At 46.9% G+C, this 27,203-nt stretch overlaps 1 long non-coding RNA gene across 1 annotated transcript; it reads right to left on the reverse strand.

Annotated features, from left to right (window-relative positions):
- On the reverse strand, positions 1-26,468 carry LOC147650448 (uncharacterized). Its single transcript, XR_015276726.1, has 2 exons — positions 22,706-26,468; positions 1-781 (listed from the first exon to the last, which is right to left on the reverse strand). It is a non-coding gene; the product is annotated as an uncharacterized LOC147650448 (long non-coding RNA).
- Between the last annotated feature and the right edge of the window lie 735 nt (positions 26,469-27,203).

Consider the following 27,203-nt stretch of genomic DNA (forward strand, 5'->3'; position numbering starts at 1 on the left):
TTTTTCGTTGTTTGTTTTGTTGTTCTGGCCTGCCCAGGGAATTTTTACCCATTATGTGCTGGGACAACCTAACTACCGGTACTTAGGAGTGCTTGACAACGGACAAAGAGTGGCCGGGCCCAGGGCGGGGTGGGAAGGGGGCAGAAAAGGAGGGTGGGGACAGTTTTTTGTCTGGCTTTCTTTCTTCGGCTTCAGGGAAGGACGTTCGTGTGCTGGGTCGCGGAGCTGCTGCGGTGGAGAGAAGAGAATTTTGCCATCACCCAGACGGAGTTGCTGCTGCTTCTCCTTCTCCCCTTTCTTGGTGGCCTCGCACCCCCTGCCCTGCCGGGACGTGTGGCAGTGCCAGGCACCGCCGTGGAGCTGCTGATACACCTCAGCCACCGGCCCAGGATCTCAGCTCATCCCTGCTGATACACCTCAGCCACCGGCCCAGGATCTCAGCTCGTCCCTGCTGTTCCAGCCGACTGTTCCTCGGAGCCCTGCAGGAGCACCGGGACTGACTGCCTGGGTTTGTGAAAACAAAGCCTCTCCTCCATCCCATCTCAGCCGAGAAGGCTGTCCCGGGGTCCCTGGTTCTGTTTTTTTGTTATTGCTGTAGTTATTGTTTGTTTGTTTGCCTGGTTATACTAGTAAAGAACTGTTATTCCTATCCCCAGATCTCTGCCTGAAAGCCCCTTGATTTCAAATTTATAATAATTCGGAGGGAGGGGGTCTACATTCTTTCATCCCAAGGGAGGCTCCTGCTCTCCCTAGCAGACACCTGTCTTCTAGAACCAAGACACTGGCACAAACACTCCAACAGGAAAACATTTGTCTCTGTACTGCAGCAGCAAAAAATCCAATGTCTACCTGCCTGGTAGGAATTCCCTTGCAGCATGATGAATTCACACACAGCTTTAGTACACTGACTCCTGAAGCAGGTAATAAACTACTCAGCACTCATGTAGAAGCAGAGTTAAGAAACCCCGCCGAAGAGTGGCTACCCCATTTTCCTAAGGCAAGCCAGGAACCCCAGGAGTTAGAGCTGCTGGGTTCCTCCCCAGCATCATACTGTGTACACTTTAGGGTCAGTCCTCCAACTCATAAAGAAACATTCCACCATATAGTACAACATCGAGAAGAATTCACAGCAAAAAGGTGGTGCCGTGTACTAAGCTACATCAAAGTGCACTCCTCAGCTCATACACATCCCAAAAGCCTCCCCAAAGGACTGTTCCTCATTTGTGGGGACCGTGCATGGGCAGGAATTCCATCCCGTCTCCTCGGAGGGCCGTGTACCAGAGGGTGTCTATCACTGTTAGCGCCCAATCAAACATTAATTGCTGAGTGGACCCATAAAAACAATTTGACCAAGAAAATTCAAAAGAGAAGTGCTACCAAATTAGATGAAAATTGTGACTCAGAGATTTTCCTTTGGTCCAAATCAAAAAGAATTGCTGCATCCATTTTCCTTCCTTGGGTGGCTGCAGCCAAGGCCCTAGGTGAATTGCGACACCTAGAATGCTGGGTGGTAAAACAAGCAAATTTAACATCTAATGCCATAAGTGCCCTCCTAGAAGATGAGGAAATTACCAGGCAGGTGACACTTCAAAACCGTGCTGCAATAGACTTTCTCCTGTTGCTCCACGGGCACGAGTGCCAGGAGTTGGAGGGTCTCTGCTGCATGAACCTGACATCAAAAGCTCCTAACATCCATGCCACGCTCCGAGAGATGAAAAGCATGATCGGACAAGTCAAGCAAGAAGCAGATGACTGGTTCAATGGACTGTTTAAAAACTGGGGACTCTCGGGGTGGTGGGCTTCAGTAGTGAAAACTATTCTGTCACTGCTAGTCATTGTTTTGCTAACGGTGTTAGTGTTTGGAGTGCTAAGCAAAATACTGTACAGAAGCATAGTTAAGCTAATCTCAGCTACCTCAGATGTCAACCATATAGAGTTGGCAGACCGGAGTAACCCTCACCAGCCTGCAAATGGGAATTGGTGGGCCGCTTCAGGTCAGTAAGTCGTATAAGCTCATTACCTTTCATTTAATTACATATATCAAAGTAGGGGCAGATGTGGTGGTGCATATTTCTGGGAGTTACCTGGTTTCTGTGTAGACCCTCCCTGCAGCTGTGACGTGTTTTTCCCCTCCCCTCCCTGTCCCTGAAACGTTATCCCAATGGTTGGTGTTGTATGTCCCCCCGCCCCTCTCCCGAGGTTTGAAAGAGTCCGGGAAGGAGAAACCCGGTCTCTTCTCCCCTGGAAGCTAGCCAGAATAAACATCCTCTGAGGCCCCGGAGGGAGAAGCAGCATTTTTGGTCTTTTCTTGGTCTCAAAGGATCTCCCTGACCCCTCCATTCGACAGAGCTAGCGTGGATTACTTCGGGGGGCTAAGGGAAGATCGCTTCAGCTGGGCTCCTCCAGCCAGCTCGGCCCTGCCTTTGCGCTGGCACGGGAGAGCTGCCTGTGCTGGCTCCCTGCGGGCAGTGTCAGCCCTCGGGGCTGGTAAATCCTACTCCTGGCTGCAGCTCCTGCGTTCCCCCGGCCCTGCTGGCCCCCTTCCCTCGCCGCCAGCCCATGCTCCCCCCTGGCAGCGTCTGCTCGTCCATCTGCGAGGCCCCAGCACGGGCTCCGAGCTGCCCTTCTGCTCCAGCTCCTGCTCTTCCCTCCCAAATCCCACACCACAGCACTGTGAGGCGATGCAATGCTGCAAATGAATGATTTTTAGAGACGACCAAGCACCCAGGATCAGAAATTCTTATATTGTTCCAAGGCCAGAAATAAAAGCTGTGCCTGAAGTTGTGGAAGTGTTCCAGCGCAGCAGCTCGGGTTTCAAGCTCCTGCAGAGCTGGCGAGGAGGGTCCCAGCTTGTACAAGCGTGAGGGATGAAATAAAATGGTCGGGACAGTGAGAGATGAGTGATTTTGCAGACATTTGTCCCTTCCCTTGGCGGCGCTTCAAGGACATCTGGCACCACCTGGGTGGAGCGGCTCAGCGAGCGCAGCCGCTCTGGGAGCAGCTGGGGGAACCTTCTGCAGGAAGATGGGGCTGTGCCTGCAGCAGGATCAGCCTTGGAGCAAGGAAACCCTTTGCAGTGAGCCCCAAAAACTCCCGTGCATCCCAGTCCAGAGCTGCTCCATTCCCAGCAACCTGGGGCCACTGGCAGGAGCCAGCAGGGCTGGGCCAGGAGAGGGATGGGGAGCGGCCAGCAGAGCTCAGTGATGGCTCTGTCATCCTCCCCGGCTCCCAGCAGCACGAGGGAAATTCCCTGGAAGCTTCCAATCCCTTCTTTCCTCAGAAGATTTGGTTTCATCAGTGAGCAGCTCTGGGTGTACCTCATGGGAACCTCCTGAATCCAGCCTTGGCTGGCTGTAAAATAAGGGTGGCCTTTGTTTCACACACATTATCTTTTTTAAAAGATGGGTACATCACAAAACATCATCCCCACCCCTGCACAAGGACTTGTAGAATTTCTGAAGTGCTCAGTATTTTTTATGAAGTGTTTCTAACCCTTTTTTTTTTTTTCTGGTGAAGAAAAGCTTGGCAGGGGAGCAGCTTACCTGCTCATAAACTAGCAGGCAAATTAAAGAGGTTGTACAGACTTCTTTTTTTTTTTTTTTTTATTTCACTACATTTAACTTAGCCCACGCTTCTAAAATATTTGGGGGTGGTAGTGCTGCAGTGGTGCTCGAGAAAGGGAAATTTGGGCTCTGTCACTTGGGTCCTTGCTTTTCCAACAGGGAAAGGAGCAGTGCTACTTCTGAAGTGCTGAGCAAGGAAGGCCAGGATCACATAAAAGGCCAGGATCACGTAAAAGGCCAGGATCACTGGTTCTGTGGCCTGGATCCTATATTTTTCCAGTGGCTTTGCTCCAGGCTCCATGGCTCTCAGCCAGGCCAGGAGCAGCCTTTGCCCTCCGAAGCGTAGTTGGTGTTGCCCGTTGCAAACACCATTAACCAGAATTTCAGCCTCTCATTAAAAAGGAGGAGGAGGCTGGGAAGGGGAGCCTCAGTTAAGCGAGGTGAAAGTTAAAACATCAAGAAAAGCTTTTAATTGAAGTGCAGCCCTGCAGGGAAATGCAAAGTCGCTTGTTTGGCAGCCTTACAGATGGTGGGAATGTCACACTTTGGAGAAAGGAGAGGGAAATTGGGAGCTGGGGTGGTCAGGAGCTTTGTAGAAGTAGGACGTGTACAGAGGGATGAGAGGGAAGGGAGAAGCGCTGCTGCCTGTGGCTGCTGCAGCCTGGTTCCTGGGGCTGGCCATCCCTGGCACCTCATTCCTTTGGGCACAGCAGCATTCCTCAGAGCCACCCGCCCCAGCCAGCAGCCAGGGGAGCTGGCCCATGTACCCCTCTGAGTGAGAGCAGTTCCCCGGGCTATGGGAGGGTTTCCCCTTTAACTCAAAATGTTAGGGGAAAATGCAGTTTCCTGTTAATCACATCCCATGTGGCAGCCCCAGCCAGTTTGTTGTGCCTGCCTGGATGCTGCCTTGGCAGCAGGGACCTGAGGGAGCAGGACCCTGCAGCTCCTCCCTATTTTCATTTTGACTTTCTTTACTTCTTCTCTTTCCTCTCCTTTTCCCCACTTCTAGCTGCATTTTGTTGTTGCCCTGTCCTGTCCCTGGGGGATGTTCCAAGTGAGAGATGACACATCCAGCAGTGGTGTTTCCCACAGAAATATCTTCCCTGTCTTTAGTTGATGACCAGGAGGAACAATCAAAGGAAGATTTGAGTCCCCCCTCCTCATCCTTAGAGAAATCACCCCAAAAGCTCTCTCCCTTTGCAGATAGGGTGGGAAACTGTGCTGGATTTTGGAGTTCAGATTTTTTCTTGTGAGGTTTCACCTCAAATCATTCCTGGTGGGCTCCCAGCTTTCACTCCCTGCCATCCCAGATCTCTGACTGCTGCTCCCAGGAGATGTCACCCTCTGCAGGAGGAGAGCCCCTCAAGGAGTGTGAGGTATGGCTCAGGCCCAGCTTAATCAGTCTCGAGAACATAAATACTCCCAGAGGGAAGAGTTATGGCTGTGAAGGTCCTGCAGCTCCAGAGCTTCCCCGAGGTTTTATCTCAGCTCTGAATTAGTGGGAAGCATCAGCTGCCACTCCAGTGAAAATGATGCTTCTCTGAAGGGCACCTCACAACAAGGAGGTGGAAACCCTGGAGCTGCTGGAATGGAGGGGGACGTTCCCTTTGGCTATGCTGGTGCCCAGGGCTGAGTTCTCAATCATATCCTGGAGAAGTGCTCTGCAGGCAGCAGGGCAAGAAAACCAGGATGTTACACCAATCTGAGAACCACAAAATCAGAGGAGAATTGGGAAGAGCAACACAGAAATCACAGAAATCTCAGGGCAGGCTGGGAGCCAATCCAATGCCACGTTAGTGGCAAGTGAAAATTTTAAATCATCTTTTCCCCTAAAAGTCTTTTCTGGATTTCATGCTCAGCAAATCAAAGGAGCAAACTCCAGATCTGATCAGAATTAACCAGTCTGGCCCAAATCTCCAGCTCTGGCTGGCACACACGGTGAGATGCTGAGGAGCAGCCTCCTCCTCCTCCCTTTGGGGAGTTATCAGCAACAATGATTCAGTGAGTAGATTGAAACAAGGAATAAACTCGAGGAATTTCAGCACTTGCCTGATCACAGGGAAAATGAAGAGAAAGAACTCAGCGCCTGAATTATTTGTGATGAGTTAATTACGCTGGAAAAGGATGATGGAAGACAGAAAAGAAGTCAAAATTCTCTGCCTTTTCCCACCTACGCAGTTTTCTCAGATCCACTCAAAATTAATGTGGAGTTCAATATCAGACCCTCTCAAGTGCTGGGTGAGTCTGAGCCTGAGCATTTTTTGATCCACTACTCTGTCCAGTAGTACTGTGCCTTGGTTTTTTGGGTGTGTCCAAGATGTAAATCAAGTGGGAAGCAAAAGGCTCTGATAACCCAAGTCCTGCTTCTTCTGCAGGGCAGGTGATGACCCTGAGCACCCTGCCCCCAGCTAAACAGGGACTGCAGGAGCTCCTGGAATTCAAGATGTGGAGGTCTTGGATGTGTTCTCCTTCAGCAATGAAGGGGTTGGCTAGTGTCAAATCTGTTTGTGCTGTGGCTTGGTCAAGCCAGAAAGCTCTGCAGGAGGTGAGCAGCTGAGGCTGCAGGCAGTCAGGATGTTATTCTTGCCTCTGTTTGGGGGGGGACACGATTCATTGTTTATTTTCTGCCATAAAAACCTGCACTGAGGCTCTTCAAAATATATGTTGGTGCTACTGGAGAGAAGGGAGTTGGGAATGTGAATGATTTTGTTTTCCTCCTTCATTGTGTTATTGCCAAGGTAGCAGAGGAGAATTTCTTCTGTCTGAGCACAAATCAGGAATTCTTCTCCTCCAAATGTTACCCTTTTATTCACACCTGTCTCACGAGGCTGATTCCAAAATGAAATTATTGTAACTGTACATATTAAATAAATCACAGGCTCTACCTGGGCCACGTGTGTTGGCAACAGCTGATCCAACAGGAGCTCGTGGGCTCTCTCTCCTGGCTCTGTGTTCAGACAGCCAGTACAAAGCAAAGTGTGTTTGCACAGAGCAGCTGATGAGGCTTCTGGCTCCGACGTTTCCAAAGGGAAGGACAGGTACTGAAGAATAACAAAAGGAAGAGCAGGTATGGATCAATGGAGTGGTTCCTATTGTTTCCAGAACAAAAAGCTGTGCTCCTCCTCCAAAGACAAAGAAGCTGGCTGGGGTGTCTTGCATCCTCTGAGCAGCGTTGGGGGTGGAAAGTGCTGGTTCTTGCTGCTGGCAGAACCTCAGCGAGCAGCTGAAACCAGCACAGGTGAGAGGACAGCAGGAATGGGCAGCTGTCACAGCAATGAGGAGCTGGCTCAGAGGGGAGGCTGTGGGGACACAGTGGCACACCCTTGTGATGGCCTGGAGGAGAGAGCACGGAGCACTCAGAGCTCCCACAGCTGTGAACTTGGTGATTTTGCAAATACCACAGTGGGGAGGACAGGAGGGCCAGCAGGGAGGAACAGATGTGTGAAGCATGGGCATGGGATCCTTCCAAAGCCACTTGATAAGGGAAAAGTTTGGGAAGCAGGAACAGGGCCGTGTTTGGGGCTTGTGCTGAGGTGCTGCAGGATACGTGGGAGAATGGATGAGCCTAGTCCGAGACTCCAGGCCAGAGCGAAGAGCTGCGCTGGGCTGGGCAGGGCTGGGCAGAGCGAAGGGCTGGGCAGAGCGAAGGGCTGGGCAGAGCGAAGGGCTGGGCTGGGCTGGGCTGGGCTGGGCTGGGCTGGGCTGGGCTGGGCTGGAAAACCCCTCCATGGGCCAGGGAAAGTGCATCCAGCCCAGGCCAGCAAGGAGCAAAGGGAGACTCGTGCCAGTGCACAGCCCCTAAGCAGAGGGGTCCCCAGGGACCTTCCCCTGCCTGCGAGGCTGGGCCTGACAGCCTTCTCTCACAGCTTGGTGACCTTCACGCCGGCCTGTCCCCTCAGCAGCGCTGGGACCAGCCTTCAGAGCCTTCCCAAAACCACTGGCTTTGTACCTCAGCTGCTTCAGGTCAGGGTAAAAACAGAGTGCAGCACTTGGAAATTTTCATTTGTACTGCACTAATTGTCCTCATTATTATGGCTCCTGGAGGCACCTCGGGTCCTTGCTAAGGCAGCTGCAGTTGTGGAGGGGTGAGATGTGGTTTGTGCTCCCTCTGGTCTCCTGCATCCTCGCTGAGTGACAGGGCTCTGTCACTTGCCCTGTAGGAAGGGCTGGTGAGTGCTGGCAGGCACAGGCAGCCTCCCAGCTGCCTTCTTGCTGCCTTGCTGCCTCAGGGTTGCTTTCTGATTTATGTTGTGATGCTCTCCAGGCCGATGCTTGTTGCCAGCCCCGCTGGGATCATGGGGATGAAACCAGGGAAGCCTGGGAGGATGCTGTGGGGTGACCAGCTCTGTGCTGAAGGCCCACCCCAAGTCCTTGTGCTCCTGCTGTGGTCCCCTGGAGATGATTATTTAGCCAAGCATCTGACTGATCCTTCACTGCGCCACTGGAGCAATTACATACCAGAGTCAAACACCTCCATCCCTCCCACCCCTGCACTGGGTTTATTTCTGCCCTCTGCCCCTTCCCACTGCTCATGTCCTTTGCAGCCCCTCTCTGCCAGGCAGCCCCTGGAAGCCTGGAGGATAACCCTTGATCCCAGGGCTGCTCTCTCCTCCTGCACAGAGTGTGTGGGGTGGTGTGACTCAGCCTGACTCAGGGTGCAGCCTGATGTCGTGCTGTGTTTGAGCCATCATGCTCTTGCCATCTCCTTCCACCCCAGGAGCAGGAAAGCAGCTGAAGTTTGGCTGTTTTGGCAGATGCCTCCATGAGCCATTTCACACCCAGTTACCTTAAGCCAGGCTGGCATCACTCAGGTGTTATAAATTTGTATTGTGATATTGGCTTTTGCAGATGAATATTATATGTTAAATACTTTTAGCTATGTATGTACTTTTTTCTTGCTAACAAATTTTAAGCTTAAAAGAATTTCCTAGGTACAGGGCAAGGAAACCCCAGAGTGCAAGGACAGTGGGGCCCCAGCTGCTTATCAGGAGAACAATAGAGCCCAAACTGCTATCAGCAGAAGATATGAAGCCCAGCCGCCCTCAGGGGAAGGATGATGGGCACAGACTGTTATCAACAAGTGACCATGTACAAAAGAAAGGAAACCAAACTCCAAAATAATGCTCATCAGCAAGAATAATGATGAATAGCAAAAACAGTGCTGACCAGCAGAAAATAAAAACTTTGCAAAAACATGTTTTAAGAAGGAGGAATCAGGGAGGGGACATGTTTGAATATGTATTAAACCATTATAGCAGGAGGGGATAAAAAGAGTGTTCCCAAGATACCAGGTGGGTTCCTGGCAACCCGCCCGGGCACCCGGCCATTTTAACCCTTTGCTTTATTTCTTTTGTCTCCTAATTGTCTTTTTGTTTATATTAAATTCTTTTTATAATTTATTAAGTGAATCTCGTTTTAATAATTTTGTGGGCTCGTCTGGGATAAGCACCTCACCTCTAGGACGACCGGAGATCCAGAACGGGGAAACGGGCGCGCCCCTGCTGAGTTCAGCAGACCCCTCTCCGTTTCTCCTAGCGTGGGCCAAGCGCCTGCAGGTCAAAACCCCGAGGACAAGAAGGAGAGGAATAAAGCAAAGGAAAGGGGAAAAAGGCTCCCTAAAAACCACAGTATTTTTGCTGCATAATTCTTGTGCACGAAGACCCAAAGAAGAAGATGGATTGTAAGTAATCTTTGGGGGAGCGGGAAGTGGGGGTTTCAAGATACCCCCGGGGGTACTGGGACTGGGTCTCAGGGGAGATGTTAGCCCCTCGGGAAAGGGAGCCCAGGGTTTTCCTGGCACAATCCACTGGGAAAACAGAGTAAAATGTGGATTCTCTAAGACTTTGTCAAGTTGAGGATTAAATCCAAGAAATTTGGACTTAAAACTGCCAAATTGAGGAATAATCCAAGAAACTTGAGATATTTGACATATTACAGTGCCCATGGGTGGATATTAACAAGTAACTGGGAAGTAAAGAGCACCTTATTGTCTTGCTGTGACTGGGTGGAGTTGAATGGAACAGATGTGAGAATGCGTAAATAGGTGTGATTGTTACGCTAAAGTCTGGGTTTTTTTGGAATTGTGTTGTTAAAGAGGAAAGGTTTCCTGTGCTGTGCTGGAGTGAGGGTGAGCAATTGTATTGTGTTGTTGTCACGATGCGCAAGGTGGGATTCATGATGTGGTTCTTTTAGACGGTCTTAGAGTACAAAAGATTATCAGTAAACCAAGGACTTAAACAAGAAAACACACTTTATTGAGTGCTCATCAGCACTAATATGCGATAGAGGGAAAAGAGGAGAAAGCAAAGCATAAGGAAAAGAGAGCAAGGGGATTATAGCTACCAACGTTGAAGTCCACTCAGCCATCCAATGACGCAGAGTCTTCTGTCCGTTGGGGAGATCTCAAAGGAAGGTAAGTTTGGGGTATAATTTTATAGTCTTTTGCAAAGCGAGGGGCGCAGGGCCAAAACCAGATGAGACTGATGATCATTGTGCTGAATTCCATTCCATGGGGAGCAGGTGTAGGGTACAGAGTGATCCATGTCTTGCAAGTCTTTGCTCACCAGCAGGAACAAGGACAAGGTGTTGTGGAAACCCATTGCACAGGGTACCATGCACAAGCCTCTGCTCACCAGCAGGAATGAGAGCAGTGTACCGTGCAACCTCCTGCAAACAATCACTGAGCAAACATCCATCTCAGCTAGGCCCAAACCCCCAAACCAAGTCCCTTGTGATATTCAGGGTCTCAGTCTCTGTCCTTGAGACGGTTGTGAGACAGATGAGGGAATCTTCGGACCATCTCTTACAGTTGTTAAAGAGGAAAGGTTTTCTGTGCTGTGCTGGAGTAAGAGTAAACAGGCGTCAATGCTTCCACAGGGACTGGATCACGGTGGGGACACATGGAGTGATTAACTTCCTCCCTGCAAGCTCCTGTCCTGGAGCCCCAGGGTGGCAAACCAGAACTGGGGCTTGTAGTCCAGGAGCCGCAGGGGTGTTGTATCAAATCTGTTCGCAGCGGGATAGCAGCTCTGGTCTCAGAGCAGAGCCAAGGTTATCTTTAGTGGTGATCTTCTGTCGCCCTGAAAACTCAGCTTCTGAGCTTGCTAACATAGTTTTCTAAGGACTTTCCCAGGACAGTAACTGTAAACATAGATATGTGTACATTCTTTCTGTTACATGTCTTCTGATGGGCATCTCTCATGGCCGGTGCAGTGAAAAAGTGTTATCCTGACCATCCAATCCCTGGCCGTGGTCGGAAACCTATAAATCCTGGGAGGAAAAATAAACTCTGCTCTTTCTTTACCACACCTCAACCTGTGTCCGCGTGATCTATTGATCTTCAGCGGTAACATCTGGTGAAACCCGACGTGTGTTACAGGGTACTGTCTAGCCTGTGGTTATGGATGGTTTTGGGCTTTCTCTTACGGAGGGCCTGGTTCTGGAGATATGGCATGCGGTGTCTGATCAAAGAGGGATGTTTCGTATGCTGACTTTCAGCGATTGTGTGAGTATGGGAGAACTGAGGGTTTTTTCCCTGTGGTTGAAGCGATTTTTTCGCAGTTGGCTTTGGAGGCTTTAGGCGATTCCCTGATCGAGGCTCTGCTGGTCAGTTATCAGCCCCGGTTGCTCCGGCTGCTCAGGATCTGGCGAAGGTGCAGCTTTCTGAGGTTGGGGCCCGAGGTCGGCTCCCCCGGGATCGCCGGGACCCCCGGCGGGTTGAACGGAGCCGCCGCGGGATCGGTGGGCGTGACCCTGCCTCGGCCAGCGCCACGGCGGTGTAAGCCTGAGGCGGCCTTGGAGCCTTGCCAGCGGGCCGTCGGGGGCGCCACGGACCCGGGGGGTGTAACCCCGCCTCGGCCCACGCCCCGGCGGTGGAAGCCCGGGGCGGGGTTGGATCCTTGCCAGCAGGCTGTCCGGGGCGCCGCGGACCCAGGGGGTGTAACCCCGCCTCAGCCGGCGCCCCGGCGGTGGAAGCCCGGGGCGGGGTCGCCGCCTCCGCGTGCCCTCCCAGCTGTCACGATCCGCAAGGTGGGATTCGTGATGTGGTTCTTTTAGCCGGTCTTAGAGTACAAAAGATTATCAGCAAACCAAGGACTTAAACAAGAAAACACACTTTATTGAGTGCTCATCAGCACTAATATGCGATAGAGGGAAAGAAAAGAGAAAGCAAAGCATAAGGAAAAGAGAGTAAGGGGATTATAGCTACCAACGTCGAAGTCCACTCAGCCGTCCAACGACGCAGAGTCTTCTGTCCGTTGGGGAGATCTCAAAGGAAGGTGAGTTTGGGGTATAATTTTATAGTCTTTTGCAAAGCGAGGGGCGCAGGGCCAAAACCAGATGAGACTGATGATCATTGTGCTGAATTCCATTCCATGGGGAGCAGGTGTAGGGTACAGAGCGATCCATGTCTTGCAAGTCTTTGCTCACCAGCAGGAACAAGGACAAGGTGTTGTGGAAAACCCATTGCACCGGGTACCAGGCACAAACCTCTGCTCACCAGCAGGAATGAGAGCCATGAGTCGTGGAAAACCCGTTGTGCAGGTTACCAAGCCTCTGCTCACCAGCAGGAACGAGAGCAGTGTACCGTGCAACCACCTGCAAACAATCACTGAGCAAACATCCATCTCAGCTAGGCCCAAACCCCCAAACCAAGTCCCTTGTGATATTCAGGGTCTCAGTCTCTGTCCTTGAGACGGTTGTGAGACAGATGAGGGAATCTTTGGGCCGTCTCTTACACCACCCCGTGGCTCACAATCGTCGAGGTCTTTCTGCACGATGTTGTAGTACTGCTGCAGAATTCTTCTCTGAAGTCTTCAGGACTCGTTACAGTTGGTAGTATATCCCAGAAAAAACAGAGACAGGTAGTAGGGAAAAGATAAGGGACAGAAAAAGGAAAAAGAGAAAACAAAAACAATAAGAAAATCAATATGCTGATTTCAAAGAAAAACTATTCCATATATATAATTTCAACTAAGACTTACATATTGGTTTCTTATCTTAAAACAAACAATAAATTATATTCTAAAATACACCATGATAAAATGATTAACCTCATAGTCACAATGTCAGATTATTTATTGTAGTGCCTGCATAATTCATCGAGTATTGATAACCTTAGGGGTATCAGCAACATGTAAAGTACCAATCATGTTGTGTGCATCCATTATGGAAGTCAATTGTGTCAACCGCTTCATCATTCTCCAATTCAGGATGTACAAGATTGCTGATAGAACAAAGATAGAACCAAGTAAAACTAAAACCAAGAGGACGATGATGGGATGACACAATTTGTTCAAAACACCTGTAGCAGTTGGTGACCACCCAAAAAGAGTGTCCCACCACTTGTGTTCAGCATCTTTCCTTACTCTTTCCAGAACACGATGTATTCCTTTCACATTGTGGTGAACCGTAACTAAGGTCTTTTGTCCATCCTTTTTGATCTTTTCCAAAATTTCGATTAAATCCTGGTGAAGCAACAATTGCCTTACCAGAGTAAAGTTCATTCCAATTGGAGCAGGCACTAAACGATGAATCAAAGTGTAATTATACTGCAAAAGATAATATGAAGTAACTGGAGCTAAATAGGAAAAGTCACATCCTACAATCTCAGTAAAATTGCATACACAAAAATTTGAATGATTCTTAGTATCCACTACTATGTTTTCTACAAGCATACTATCACAAGCAGTTCTCAAGCATACACATCCATTGCCTACATACACAAGCACTGTTTCAGAAGTCTCATTAGGATGGATTTCAAAATGACAGATATTCTGTTCTGTGTCTAAACAAATGTCTTGAGCTTTGATTGCATTACTTTCACAGATAAACCCCTTTTGTTCCCGGACAATACAATTTTCTAAACCAACAGTTTGCCATTTCCCACCAGCCTGAAGGGCCCATTCCCTATGCTCTAAAGGATAGAGAACAGCTCCGTCATGATTCAGCCCCAGTGCAATGATAGGAAAGATTGAATGTACTGAAGCATTACGTATTGTCAACACAAAAGCTGTGGCTGTGTTTGTGGTGGGATCGTAGGTAAAATTTACCAAATTCCACCAAGATTGAAATTCTTTTTCAAAATCATTGGCATTGTCCCAGACTATTTTCCGAATCTCAGTGGGAAAGGTGCCTTCTTCACCCTCTCTGATAATTGATGCAGCAACTGACTGCATCCACAACTGGGCTTGAATACAGCTAAGAGCCAGAGAAACATTGTTTTGGGTAGCACTGAGTGCATCAATTATTAATTTGTGATCATCTACGTTTACCCTTTCCCAATTTGGTAATATGTTTGATAGCAACCACTGTTGGGTTCCCAAAGCAGTTAAAGATGACCTCAGTGGTTGCTGTATTTTGGTCAAATCTTTAGTTGCAACAGCCAATTTATTCATCAATACTTCTGAATCATTACTATTCAAAATTCCTAGTCCTGATCCCACAACACCGGTTATATCTCTTGTCATCCGTCTGTGAAAAGAATTTCGCTTTCGCAACCAGGTTGTCCGCCCCTCAAAGGAAGTTTACAAAAAAGGTGAACAAGCTGGCTGAATCTCTGAGACATTGTTTTGCATTAGTAATTCGACTTGTTTGATAGACCGTGCTGGGTTAAATAGCATTTGTTGTTGTCCAGTTTTCCTGATTACATAGGGTCCAATTTCAAAAATTTTTGGAGTCAATCTACTTGGTGGCTGTGTGGTAGGTACTACAACCTGAACATTAAGCTCCCCCCAATATTTGGTATTGTTTTTACCACACACGACTTTGGAGGACAACTGTACAGCCGTTACATTCAGCCAACAATCTTGATTTCAAGTTTCACAAGATATAACCTGGCCACGAGATCCGGCAACTTGACTGTGTACAGGCTCAGTGTGGGATCCGGTACTCAGTCTGCAGCGTATTGAAACATCATCACCTTGAGTTAACAGAAAAAACAGGGAAAACATTAGCTTTGTCATTTAGCACAAAAAGGGGTATTCACACCATGGTATGTGATTATTACACTAAATATAGGCTTTGTTACAGCATTTATTTTAAATCTATAAGTTCATGGTTTATCTGATCTTCATGTCCCTCGGTGTTCTTCTGTAGAAAATAAACAAAACAGAGTCTGCCACATAGGGGCAGGAGATTAAAACGATGGAATTATCCAGTGGGTGTTTATCCAATGCTCTATCCCCAGGGCATCGGAGGTTACCCATGCATATTCTCCTGTAGTTCTTTTAAAAGTTTCAGTTTGGACTAACCAAGATATAATCCCCACTCTTACCAGCAGAAAGCATAGAATTTCTTGCCACTTTTCCTTTTGTCATACTGGAATTCTGTTTACTTCCCAGTCCTTTTGTTGCCAAAAAGGAAGCCACTCAGTATATCCCTTGAACATAGCATAGGAGTTAGTGTAGATAAGACACTGTTAGTGTAGACAAGAGAGGTATTCTGTACCTCATGTTGGAAAACACTCCAAACAGCTATCAGCTCTGCAGCCTGAGTGCTGCTTTCTCCCTCAGTAACGATTTGTTCAGCAGAGGAAAGGTGGAGGGCTACTGCCCCACACCTCCACACCTCTCCCTCTCGTTTGGCAGAGGTATCAGTGAACCAAGAGTTTGCTGATTGTTTTTGCTCACTGTCCAGAACCTGTGAGTGGTGTTGCTTTGGCCCACTGCCCAGAATCAGTTGAGGGTGAGGTGGAGCGCTTGGTACAATGGGGCTGGAATCCTGCCACTGAGAGACCAATTTACTTAATTTTTTAAGTGGCAGGTTAACCATTAAACCCTTCAGTACCCCTTTCTTCACCCCCAAGTTCCACCAATACTGTAGGCTAGAAATCATCCTACCCTTTTCTGTTTTTATGTTAAGAGAGGTTTCTTTAATTATCAAGTCAGGTTTGTCATGGCTGCTACTTAAGCTCTCAGTTTTTTGTATCACCTGATTTTTTACAGCTTCTTCTGTTATTGAGAAGATGTTAGAGTCATGTTCAATCTGGGCATACCACTTTCTCACTGAGGCCCTCTGGGCCACCCCGTCAGGGTGGAGAGTCCCAGTAGTGGCTGTCTTAGTAATTTCAAAAGGGCCTTTTAATGCAATTGGTTGTTGTTGTGTAATTTTTTCTACTTCTATGAGAGCTGGATTAACTACCAACAGTCCCTTTTCCCAGGTAGTGTACCTCTTTTCAGCATCTTTATTTTTTATTACTTCTTTTTCATCTCCTCCCACAAGGATATCATCTGTGGTTGTTTGGAGGAGAATTGCTGTAGGTTTCAGTGATTCTGGAAGACCACAAATTAAAGGGGTCATAATTTCGGCTTTCACAGGTAACAAAATTGGTGATTCATAACCAACAATTAATTTTCTTTCATAAATCAGTTGTAGACAAGCTGCCTTATGAATGTTTTTGAGAATTTGGTCTGGGGAGCCGGTTAGAGCTACAGGATCTCCCCTTTCCAGGGGGTTAAGTCCCTCTGCCCAATATGCAGCTCGCTGTGTTAGGGACCATGGGTTGCGGTTATCTCCTGTTGTTAAGAAAACACCATGTCCCCAGTAACCACTTGCTTCTTGTTCAGATAATCGAATTTGATCTCCCCCTGTGAGAGACACTCGAAATACGTATTCTGTCTCTGACTCGTGAGGGAGATGCTCGTACTCCTTTTTTAACTTAGCCAATTCAGTAGCAGTGTACGGGATTTCTTTAGTGGTTACATGTGGATCAAGATCTTCATCATTGATATAGTTATATTCTGTTTTAATCAAAGGTCTTATTTGGGAGCAACAGTTTTCACCACAATTTTTTACCAAATGTAATTCTGCTTGAGAATATTTGTGATTTATCTGAGGAGTTTCTTTTTCCAGCGACTCCTTAAAGGAATCAGCACACTGTGAATTTTTGGCACACTCCTCACTCAGAGCAGTTCGTAACAAATTATTTTCATTTTGCAAACTTTCAACTAAATTTTGTAGGGATTCAATAATTGCATTTTCTTCCTGCCTTCGTCTCATGCGAGCCTCTACAGCTGACGTAAGGCAAGCTCCCAATACAGAACAAATTATGGTTTTATTATGGCCAAATTTGAATTTTGCCTCATGTTGCAGGGAGCAAATTCTATCAGTTACATTTTCCAGGTTGTACCAATTATTTTGAGCCCATTCTTCCCCAGCTGGGGAGGGCTTAGCATTGTGTTTTGCTAACAAAGCAATGAATGCAGCTTTATCTTTTATACTAGAGTTTTCAGAGTGTTCACTCATGTTTGTGTGTGTGAAGGGTTCAGTACCACTACAGGGAGGTAAGACTTAAGTTACGCACAGACGCAGCCTTTGCCACGTCACCCTTCGCGTCCCTGTATGGATGAAGAGACAAAATCTGCTTGGGAGGCACCCCTTTATGTTAAAATTCAAGTTGTCTCTTTACTACACCAAGCAGTCAAAATTCATCAAAAACACATAACAGTACACAGAACCACTACAGGGAGGTAAAACTCACACTACATCAGACGCAGCCAACGCTGCGTTCCCCCCTGTCGTGGGTGGAGAGACCAAATCTGCTTGGGAGGCACACCTTTATGTTAAAATTCAGACTCTCCGCTACACCAAGCAGTCAAAATTCATCAAAAACACATAACAGTACACAGAACCACTACAGGGAGGTAAAACTCAGTCACACTACATCAGACGCAGCCAACGCTGCGTTCCCCCCTGTCGTGGGTGGAGAGACCAAATCTGCTTGGGAGGCACACCTTTATGTTAAAATTCAGACTCTCCGCTACACCAAGCAGTCAGCATATAAAAAACCAGTAAGTCCCACCTTTTGTACTCAAAGATCCCGTGTAAAATTCTGAAGACAGAGCCCTCAAATGAGTGTAGGGGTGCTTTGCACCTGGGCGTGTGCAGTTTGCGAGAAATTCGAGTCGCCTCCCTTGCTTTCTAGACACTGCTCACCAGCATGGCAGGCTAGGTGCGGCTGAAGCGAAACGTCCTTCCCCTGATACAGACTGCACAACAACCTGCAACCCCTTCTGTCTCTCAGAATCCTGTCCGTGACGCCAATTTATGTCACGATCCGCAAGGTGGGATTCGTGATGTGGTTCTTTTAGCCAGTCTTAGAGTACAAAAGATTATCAGCAAACCAAGGACTTAAACAAGAAAACACACTTTATTGAGTGCTCATCAGCACTAATATGCGATAGAGGGAAAGAAAAGAGAAAGCAAAGCATAAGAGAAAGAGAGTAAGGGGATTATAGCTACCAACGTCGAAGTCCACTCAGCCGTCCAACGACGCAGAGTCTTCTGTCCGTTGGGGAGATCTCAAAGGAAGGTGAGTTTGGGGTATAATTTTATAGTCTTTTGCAGAGCGAGGGGCGCAGGGCCAAAACCAGATGAGATTGATGATCATTGTGATGAAATTCCATTGCGCAGGGAGCAGGTGTAGGGTACAGAGCGATCCATGTCTTGCAAGTCTTTGCTCACCAGCAGGAACAAGGACAAGGTGTTGTGGAAACCCATTGCACAGGGTACCAGGCACAAGCCTCTGCTCACCAGCAGGAATGAGAGCCATGAGTCGTGGAAAACCCGTTGTGCAGGTTACCAAGCCTCTGCTCACCAGCAGGAACGAGAGCAGTGTACCGTGCAACCACCTGCAAACAATCACTGAGCAAACATCCATCTCAGCTAGGCCCAAACCCCCAAACCAAGTCCCTTGTGATATTCAGGGTCTCAGTCTCTGTCCTTGAGACGGTTGTGAGACAGATGAGGGAATCTTCGGGCCGTCTCTTACACCAGCACAGACTGATGGGGGGGTGCCTGAACGGGGGGTGGCGCCGGCCCTGGGGGATGCCTTAGGGTCTGTCCCGTGTCCCTGCTGTGGCTGGGTCGTGCTCTGCGCCGCGGGGGGGACGGGCCGGGCCCAGGCCCCACGCCGGCAGCCACGCACGCTGTTCCCCTGCAGGAGCAGCCGGCACCGCTTCTTGGACCTTTCGCCCCTGAAGAAACGCTGTTAGGGGCGGTTCCGAGCGCTGCCCCGCGCCGGGAGCGGGCTGTGCTGAACTGCCTCCAAACCCCCCCGCCTCAGATTCCCAGGCATCACCCGAGCCTGCAGCTGGGGCCAGGCCTCCCCTGTCGCCTCCTGCGGCCGCGGCACACTAAGGACCTGAGCTGTTTACCACTGGTTCGGGTGGTGATGCTGCAGGGAAAAAGCCAGTGGCCTTGACGAGCCAGGGGTCCCAGGCTGCTGGAGCCTCTTCGGCTGGCCTCTGAACCTTGTTCTCTTGTAAAATGAATGTGCAGCTGAGCGTATCAGGCATTCCATGTGTTTCTAAATGCTTTGGTCCGGTGGGTGAGGGCATGAGTGCTCTTCTTGTGGCATGGTTGAATGTCACTGTCAAGGCACCATTGCTCACCTAGGGGACATTGATTCGGAATTCCTGGGGTGCATTTCTGCCATGGGTTCCACACTCCTGCCTCCTGTTCCTATCCCTGCGGGACCTGGATTTAGTCACTTTGTGCCTTTTGAGTTTTATGTTCACAGAGCTGAGACCCAGCTGCAGGGAGATGGTGGCTTCGGGTTCCCTGGACCTCCCTGGGTTCACGGACTGCTGTTCTGACAGCCAGGAATCATCCTGAATGGGTCTGCACCCGGTCCATCCTTGGTGAGATGCTGTCAGAGATTAGTTTCCGTGGATTTTGACACTGGCATGGACATCACGATTGTCTGGTTTGCTGATGGGCCCCCGGAGTGACCCCTGGACCCAATGCTGACACATTCAACACAAAGAAGAACTTGAGGCTGACTCTTAGTTCAGCATTTTCTGTTGTCTTCTCTCATGATAGACTAGTCACCATCCGTGACTTGATGCAAGAACAGTTGGATCACAGTGATCCACAGAGTTTCAACCAGTCCCTGGGACATTCCTGTTTTCTGTATCAAGAAGAAGTCTGGGAAATGGGGGTTGCTATAGTTTTCTATATCAAGAAGAAGTCTGGGAAATGGAGGTTGCTACAATACCTCCAGAAAGTTACTGCTATGATGAAAAAGCATGGGGGTGATGCAGGCTAGCATGCCTTCACCTGCTATGCTTCCTGTTGATTGGCTAGTCCTCATCGTGGATCTGAAGGATTGTTCTTTGCAATTCCTTTGCATCCCGATGACAGACCAAAATTTGTCTTTTTGGTGCCAGCTATCATTAATGCTGAGCCCACACAGAGATATCAATGGAGATTTTGCCATAAGGCGTGCAAAATTTGCTGGCATTTGCCAATGATATGGGGCTCTAGCCCTCTCTGGAGTTTGCAGGCAGTTTCCTGCTGCTCATCTCTACAACCTCCCTGAAATTATTTGAGGGTCAAAAATAATATTGGGACTAACAGTCCCGCATTTGGAGGTGCAATTATTTTTTTTGCATTCAGTGCAGACACTGCATGAATGATGTCCAAATATTAATGGACTTTCACATGGTTGTGTCCTTACATGGGACTGACCACGACACAACAGTCTCCCTTGTTTGGTCTATTAAAGGGGGACTCTGATTTAAAGTCACCTCTGACACTGACCCCACAGGCACAGTAGATGCTGGAGGAGGTTCTGTGAGCAGTTTCTGCTCCTCAAGTTGATTACATTAATCTTTCCATTGATGTTGCTGTTTTGTTTTTTTAGGTTTTTGGAGAGTCATGAGGCTGGATCAGCCCAACTGATAGAATTACAGACTGCTGTCATAGCATTTCATAGGTTTTCCCAGGCACCTTTCAATTTGGCCATGGATTCTGCCTCTGTGACCAAATTGAGAGCCATCCACAAGCAGGTGTTGATGTTGGATAACTGTGTCATTTATTTTTGAGTTTTGTTGTTTTTCTGGGTTTTTTTAGGTTTTTTTGTAATAACGAAAGGGTGAGATATCACCCTGAAATTACAGCCTTCTGATTGTATGGAGTATTGTATTTTTCTATTATTTATTTTTTTGATTGATTATAATGTTGTTAATTTCTTTGTTCATTTTTCTTTTTCATTTTTTTTTCTTAAACCAAAAAGGGTGAGATGTCGCCCTGAAAACTCAGCTTCTGAGCTTGCTAACATAGTTTTCTAAGGACTTTCCCAGGACAGTAACTGTAAACATAGATATGTGTACATTCTTTCTGTTACATGTCTTCTGATGGGCATCTCTCATGGCCGGTGCAGTGAAAAAGTGTTATCCTGACCATCCAATCCCTGGCCGTGGTCGGAAACCTATAAATCCTGGGAGGAAAAATAAACTCTGCTCTTTCTTTACCACACCTCAACCTGTGTCCGCGTGATCTATTGATCTTCAGCGGTAACAATCTTCTGTCCGCGCCTTTCCTCCCCCCTGGGCAACAAGAGCTGCTTGCGGGGGAGGGGTCGCTTTGGTGAGCTGGTATGCGATTCAGCGTTTGAAGTTGTTTGTTTTTTGGGGTTTTTTTGAGGTTTTTTTTAGAAGTTTTTTTTTGCCCCGCTGTGGCGACAGTGAAAGGTTTTTCTGGGAGATCGTGCTCCCAGAGCTACTCCCTGCCGAGCTATTGAGACGGAGGGGCGGGTCAGCCTCAGGAGTGCAAGAGAACTCCTGGAGCTCCGGCCGGCGGTGAGTCGGGCCGAACCCTGATAAGATCAGGGCACGGAGGGTGCCCTGAGGGGATGAGTTCAGCTCATCCCTTTTGAGTAAAGTGAGGGCAGGGGCCTTCTAGGTCTTGGTGCCCCTGGATTGTATAAACTTATTTGGAGCTCTCAAGCCGCAGAGCTGTGTTTAGGCGGCTGCAGGCAGGCTGGATTGAACCACAGACGCTGGTTCGGGTTCCCTGCTCCAGGCACAGGGGGATCAGAGGAGCTCTCAGTGACTCCTGGAACCTCCTGAAGCTGTGAAACAGGCCGGGAACATGCCCAATGGTGAGACAGCTGGGTGAGTCCCTCTGGGACCCCGGTTTTCTATGCCGGGGTCTTATGAGACCTCTGGCACATTAAGTTCTGTGATTCTGGGAGTAAGGACTGGTGTCAAACTGTCTCAGAGAGCTTTTTCTTAGCCAGATGTGTGAGTGAGATATGGAGCAGTACTGGCGTATGGTATCAGCTCCAAACCAAGGGAGCTGCAAGTTGCAAGCCTTTGTTTTACCGGCTTCTGAGAGAATTCCGTGTGTGATTGTGCTGTGGGCTTCTGCAGCAGTAAGCTATGTCGGTGCTTAAAATTTGAGATTTCAGGAAGAGCAGAGAAGTTTTGGAGAGGAGCTTAGAAGAATTCCAAGAAATGCATCCTGGGAGAAAGTGGAACAAAGAAGTAAGCTCTGTTTGTTTTTTTCTTGAGTGACTGCAATATTTTGTAGAGAAACAAACCCATTTCTTAGTATGCCTTCCAATTTCTTTACATTAGTGAATATCGTAGAATTTTGTGTTTGATTTTAATTTTAAAGGCAAGTTACAGTAATTTGCATAGTACTCACTCCTTGAGGTGGAAACTTATCAGTTTGTCAATAAGTGTTAGAGCTGTTAACCATAATGTTGTTTGTGTCCCCTGCTGATGGGCACAGCCCATGGTTCTTAACAGCAGAACCTGGTGCCAGCCTAAAAGCAAAATCCTGTGGATTGTTGTAAATCTTTTTACTGCTGCTGAAAATTATTTGGTCTCTCTTTTCACAATATGAAATGCTGATCGTCTCTCTGATGATTACTAAAGAGTTATTGTGATGGTGTGTTTAGCTAAAGATCAGGCTCAAAATCGCCATGATTTCATGTTCTTTTGAATTTGCCAAGAGAGTGCACATGTCTTTAGAAGTGCTTGTGTTGTTTTGCAGTTGTGCTTATTAAAGAAGCAGAATTGGGCCCAGTTAAAAGATTAGAATTAGGATTGTTGGTGTTTTGAATTGAGAAGAGAATTGTGGAGACTCTAAACTTGGTCTATTTTAATAAGTACATGTGTTAATTTAGAGATGAGTCTTATTTTGTGAAAGAAGAGCTTGAAAACAATGGTAAGACTGGTTCTTGCTATAGATTGTTCATAGTATATAAGCTGCAAGTACTGTTGAAACATAAAGGTATTGTCAGAAACTTGTCAATGTATCTAAATGCCTGTAAGAATAAAAGACCTGATCATATCTTGTCATGAGAAAAGTTACACTAGAGATTATTCACATTAAGCAGCTGTGTGAAGATGGACCCTTTGTACTTGTAGAAGAAAATTTAGAGAAGAATGATGTCTGTGTCTTCATTTCTAGCTTGACTGAAGATCTGTTCAAGAGAGTGAAAATGGTAACTGCAAGTTTGTTTTAGTTGGTAAAGGTAGGTGGCTAGCTGACTGGTCTCTCTGGCCTTTCTGCGGAGGTCATCTGCTCTGCATTGATGTGAGATGTGTCTGGCGCCTTTGATGGCTTTGGGGAGGGTCCCCAAAAGGAGGTGTTGGAATTTGTAGTTGATTCTGAAGCAGAGTAATTTGTGTAGTGGAGATTCTGGAGGGATGTGGTGTAAAGAGTGGCGAGATGATAGTGGCAGAGAGAGAGGGAGGTCTGCGATCCTTTCCATTAGAGTTGTAAAGATTTTTAGAAAGAGAGCGTGAAGTGTCTTGTTGGCTCCGAAGAGTGAGCACTGGCTTGTGGGGAGAAAAACTTTCAAGCACAATTAGAGGTGAGAATTGTGCCTGAAATAGGAGATGTTAGGAGCATCTGGAGCGCTGGGTTAGGAGCTGCTAGGTTTAGGTGTTGTTTTATTGCTTTTATGTAAAGCGGCTGCAGTAGGACCCGGTCCCTGTGAGTGGTGAACAGCAGGGCCCGGTGTGGCGGCTCCCGGTCCTCTCCCACCCGATGTGAAGGGTGCAGAGCGCGGTTCGTGAGTGGCGCTGCTGGAGCGGGACCCGCCCTGTCTGTGCTGGGGTCTCGAGGGGTGCGGGGTGCCGGCAGCGCTCGCCAGCCTGGCAGCGGTGCTGGGTGAGGTTTGCCGCTGAGGAGCGAGGAGGTTTCCCAGCAGAGGAGCCCCAGACCAGAGCGCTGTGGACTCCGGGCTCTGCCCCCCGGCTGTGGTGGGAGCTGAGTGTGTTCGAACATGCCAGTCCTGTGTGTGAAGGGACGGCAGAGCAGGGAGACAGGGGACACGGGCTTTGCCCCAGGGTCGGCACGCAAGTGACAGCCTATGGGCCACTCCCTGCAGAGCGAGCGGCTGAATAGAGCCTGCTCAGCCCAGAGCTGGGGCAGCAGGGGGGGAGAGAGATGGCCTGAAAAACTGCTGTGAATGGGAAAGAAGGAACGGAACAACAGCCGAGAAACAGACTGGTGTATGATGGGACCAAAGCAAAAGTAGGCTTGCTCGTTAGGTTCTCAAAACCTCATCAAGGTGTTTAATGTCTTGAAATAAGATCTCTTTTTCTCTTATTTTTTTCTTCCCTTTCTTTCTTTTACTCTTGTTGTTAAAAGGAAGGGGTTTGTTCTAAGAAACTGATAAAAGAAGATTGTGAAGCAAAACAAATAAATATTAACCAAAGAGTAAAAAGGTAATAAATGTAATTTATTTGAAGTTAAAACTAACCTAGCCTTTCTTGTTTAACTAATTTGAACACGCAGAAAGAGATTAGCTCCTATGTTAACTGTTAAATTTCGTTTAACCCAAGAATTTTAAAGAATACTGATGGAAAATTTCGATGTGATGTTTTCATTCTCCCTGTGTTATTAAGAAATCGTTTTCAGGTACTACTGAAAGAGTGAAGTTGGATTCACACCAATAAGATCAAAAGACCTGAGGACTGGACTGTAATACCCAAACCAAGCGATACCAAATGTACTCTTGGATAGAGACCGGTGGTAATGAACTGAGACAATCCAAATAGTCCAAAGGATGAGCTAAGAATCACGCCTAACTGAGAAGTAAGACCAAGCCTGTATCAGTAGTTTCAAGTCCTGCCTGGACAGGTTCTGAGACACTTTGGATATCCACCTTGGGGAGGAAAACTTCCTCTCCAAACAGGAGGACTGGGGCTGTTTTGGTTGGGAAATCCTCGCATATTTTTGCTTTTGCCTATGATTTGTATAAAGGAGGGGGGAGAACCACAACTTCCATCAGTGTCACATCATATACCTTGTCTAAATCATCCCAATACAGGACATGCTATCTGGATTAAATAAAAGTGTTTAAATTAGAAAAAAATAGGTTTTGTGGTTCACAAAGTTAAGCCTCTCATTGCACAAAGTGTTGTGTGCCAAAACTATTAAGAATAACTTAAATGATAACTTTTTTTTTACAGATGGGAAATTACTAGTGCATGTTGAGTGGGAAATACCTGAGGAACGGTGGGAAACTGCTGTTAAAAGGTGTCAAAAGAAATTTGCTTGGAAATTACAAAAGAGGAAGTGACAAGGAAATAGGGGGCAAGACCAGACTGACCACTACAACTCGCCACCAAGAAGAATATAAAACACCTGCTGTGAGCTGCAAACTCATAGGCAGGATTGGTGGGGGTGTAAGCCATACTGGACCCCTATTATTCCTTCTTCTGTCACTTATCCTTTTTCCCTTTTGGGACACCAGCAAAGCCATGTTACAAATGCTATCGAAAGCTTTACATGGGAAGACACCGGGGTTTCTTTCTTATTACCCACACCAGTATCGATAATCACTGCTATAACCCATCCAAATTAAGTACCTGTATGCATAAAGGGAAAATATTAGACCACAGAAAATCTAGGAACAAGTAGTAATAGATTAGAAAACAACTGCCCAAAAGGAGAAAAAAGATGGATTTGCTTCACAGTTGTTGCCAGGAGAAATAACCAAGGTTTGGTAAGAGAGCAAATGGTAAGTGAAAAGATAAAGCCAACACAGCAACCTAGGCCTGTATTAACCTCACGTCAGGACCTGTAAGCAAAGCTCAAACAGCAATTAAATGGAGAAAATTTCTTCATGAAGTGAGAAATACTCCTGGTAAAAAGTATAAAATTGGTAATAAAACTTGTACATAGTAAGTTCCAGAGAAACCAACTCTGTATTAGACCCAAAGGAAAGTAAAAAAAAAAAAAATTGTGTACATGGTAATAGAAACAGATTCTCCCAGTGTAATAGTACAGGGAAAAATCCTTACTCTGGAATCCCAGAAATAGCCAAATTTTGGGGAGATATAAATCAACATAAAAATGACTATTAGAAAGCATCAGATGTCTTATTTTGGGATATGTGAGAAAAGAGCATACCCAAAGCTCCCTTCACAATGGAAAGGGAGTTGTACTCTGAGAATGATTCAACCAGGACTTTTCCTTTTGTCAGGACGAGACAGAAATCAATTGGGGGTGTTGGTTTTTGAGGACCTAGAAAGAAATAAAAGGGAATGGTTTGGAGCACCTCAAAAACGGGGAGATGAGAAATGGCCCCTGAACGCATATTGGAAACATTCTTGGGCACAAGATGGAAGTTGGGGATATCGAACCCAAATTTTTGCATTATGAAACTCCAAGCTGTTGTAGAAATCATAACCAGTGAAACAGCTGGAGCTATGGAATTAATAGCCAGTCAGTGATGCAAAGCCTCAGCTGCAATATATCAAAATAAGCTGGCTTTAGACTATTTATTGGCTAAAAGAAGGGGTGTTCTGTGAGAAAATTAATACATAAGATTGTTGTTTTCAATGACAATAAAAATGCCATTCTAGATATCGCCAAGGCTATCAGAAAAATGGCCCATGTGCCGGTCCAAAAATGAAAATCAGTAATGACCACTAATTGGTGGAATAATGTATTGGGGATAGAGTAGTAGAAGAAGCTAAGTTTCTTCCCCTTGTAGCAGTGCTACAGTTGGTTTAATATTTCTTCTTTGTTTAATCCCCTGTTTAATTTGGTTGATCACCAATATAGTTCAAGGAATAGCAAATGCCTACAAACCTGAAATTGGCTACATCTGGAACGGCAAAAACAAAAAAAATCATGGTATTAAGAAAACATAATAATGTGAAAGATCTGTTGGAAGAAGCTAAATTGATTTGTGGAAAAAATGAACGAGTGCTAGAAGCTAGAAAACAAGGATTATTGCTCAAGCCAAATGATTTATAAAAAACAGAAGAGGAGGGGTTTGTTATAAATTTGTATTGTGATATTGGCTTTCGCAGATGAATATTATATGTTAAATACTTTTAGCTATGTATGTACTTTTTTCTTGCTAACAAATTTTAAGCTTAAAAGAATTTCCTAGGTACAGGGCAAGGAAACCCCAGAGTGCAAGGACAGTGGGGCCCCAGCTGCTTATCAGGAGAACAATAGAGCCCAAACTGCTATCAGCAGAAGATATGAAGCCCAGCCGCCCTCAGGGGAAGGATGATGGGCCCAGACTGTTATCAACAAGTGACCATGTACAAAAGAAAGGAAACCAAACTCCAAAATAATGCTCATCAGCAAGAATAATGATGACCAGGAAAAATAGTGCTGACCAGCAGAAAATAAAAACTGTGCAAAAGCATATTTTAAGAAGGAGGAACCAGGGAGGTTCATATGTTTGAATATGTATTAAACCATTATAGCAGGAGGGGATAAAAAGAGTGTTCCCAAGATACCAGGGTGTTCCTGGCAACCCGCCAGGGCACCCAGCCATTTTAACCCTTTGCTTTATTTCTTTTGTCTCCTAATTGTCTTTTTGTTTATATTAAATTAATTTTATAATTTATTAAGTGAATCTCGTTTTTAAATACA

Source organism: Cyanistes caeruleus, chromosome 15, assembly GCF_971803275.1.
Source record: "Cyanistes caeruleus chromosome 15, bCyaCae1.hap1.1, whole genome shotgun sequence".
Lineage (NCBI taxonomy): Eukaryota > Metazoa > Chordata > Aves > Passeriformes > Paridae > Cyanistes > Cyanistes caeruleus.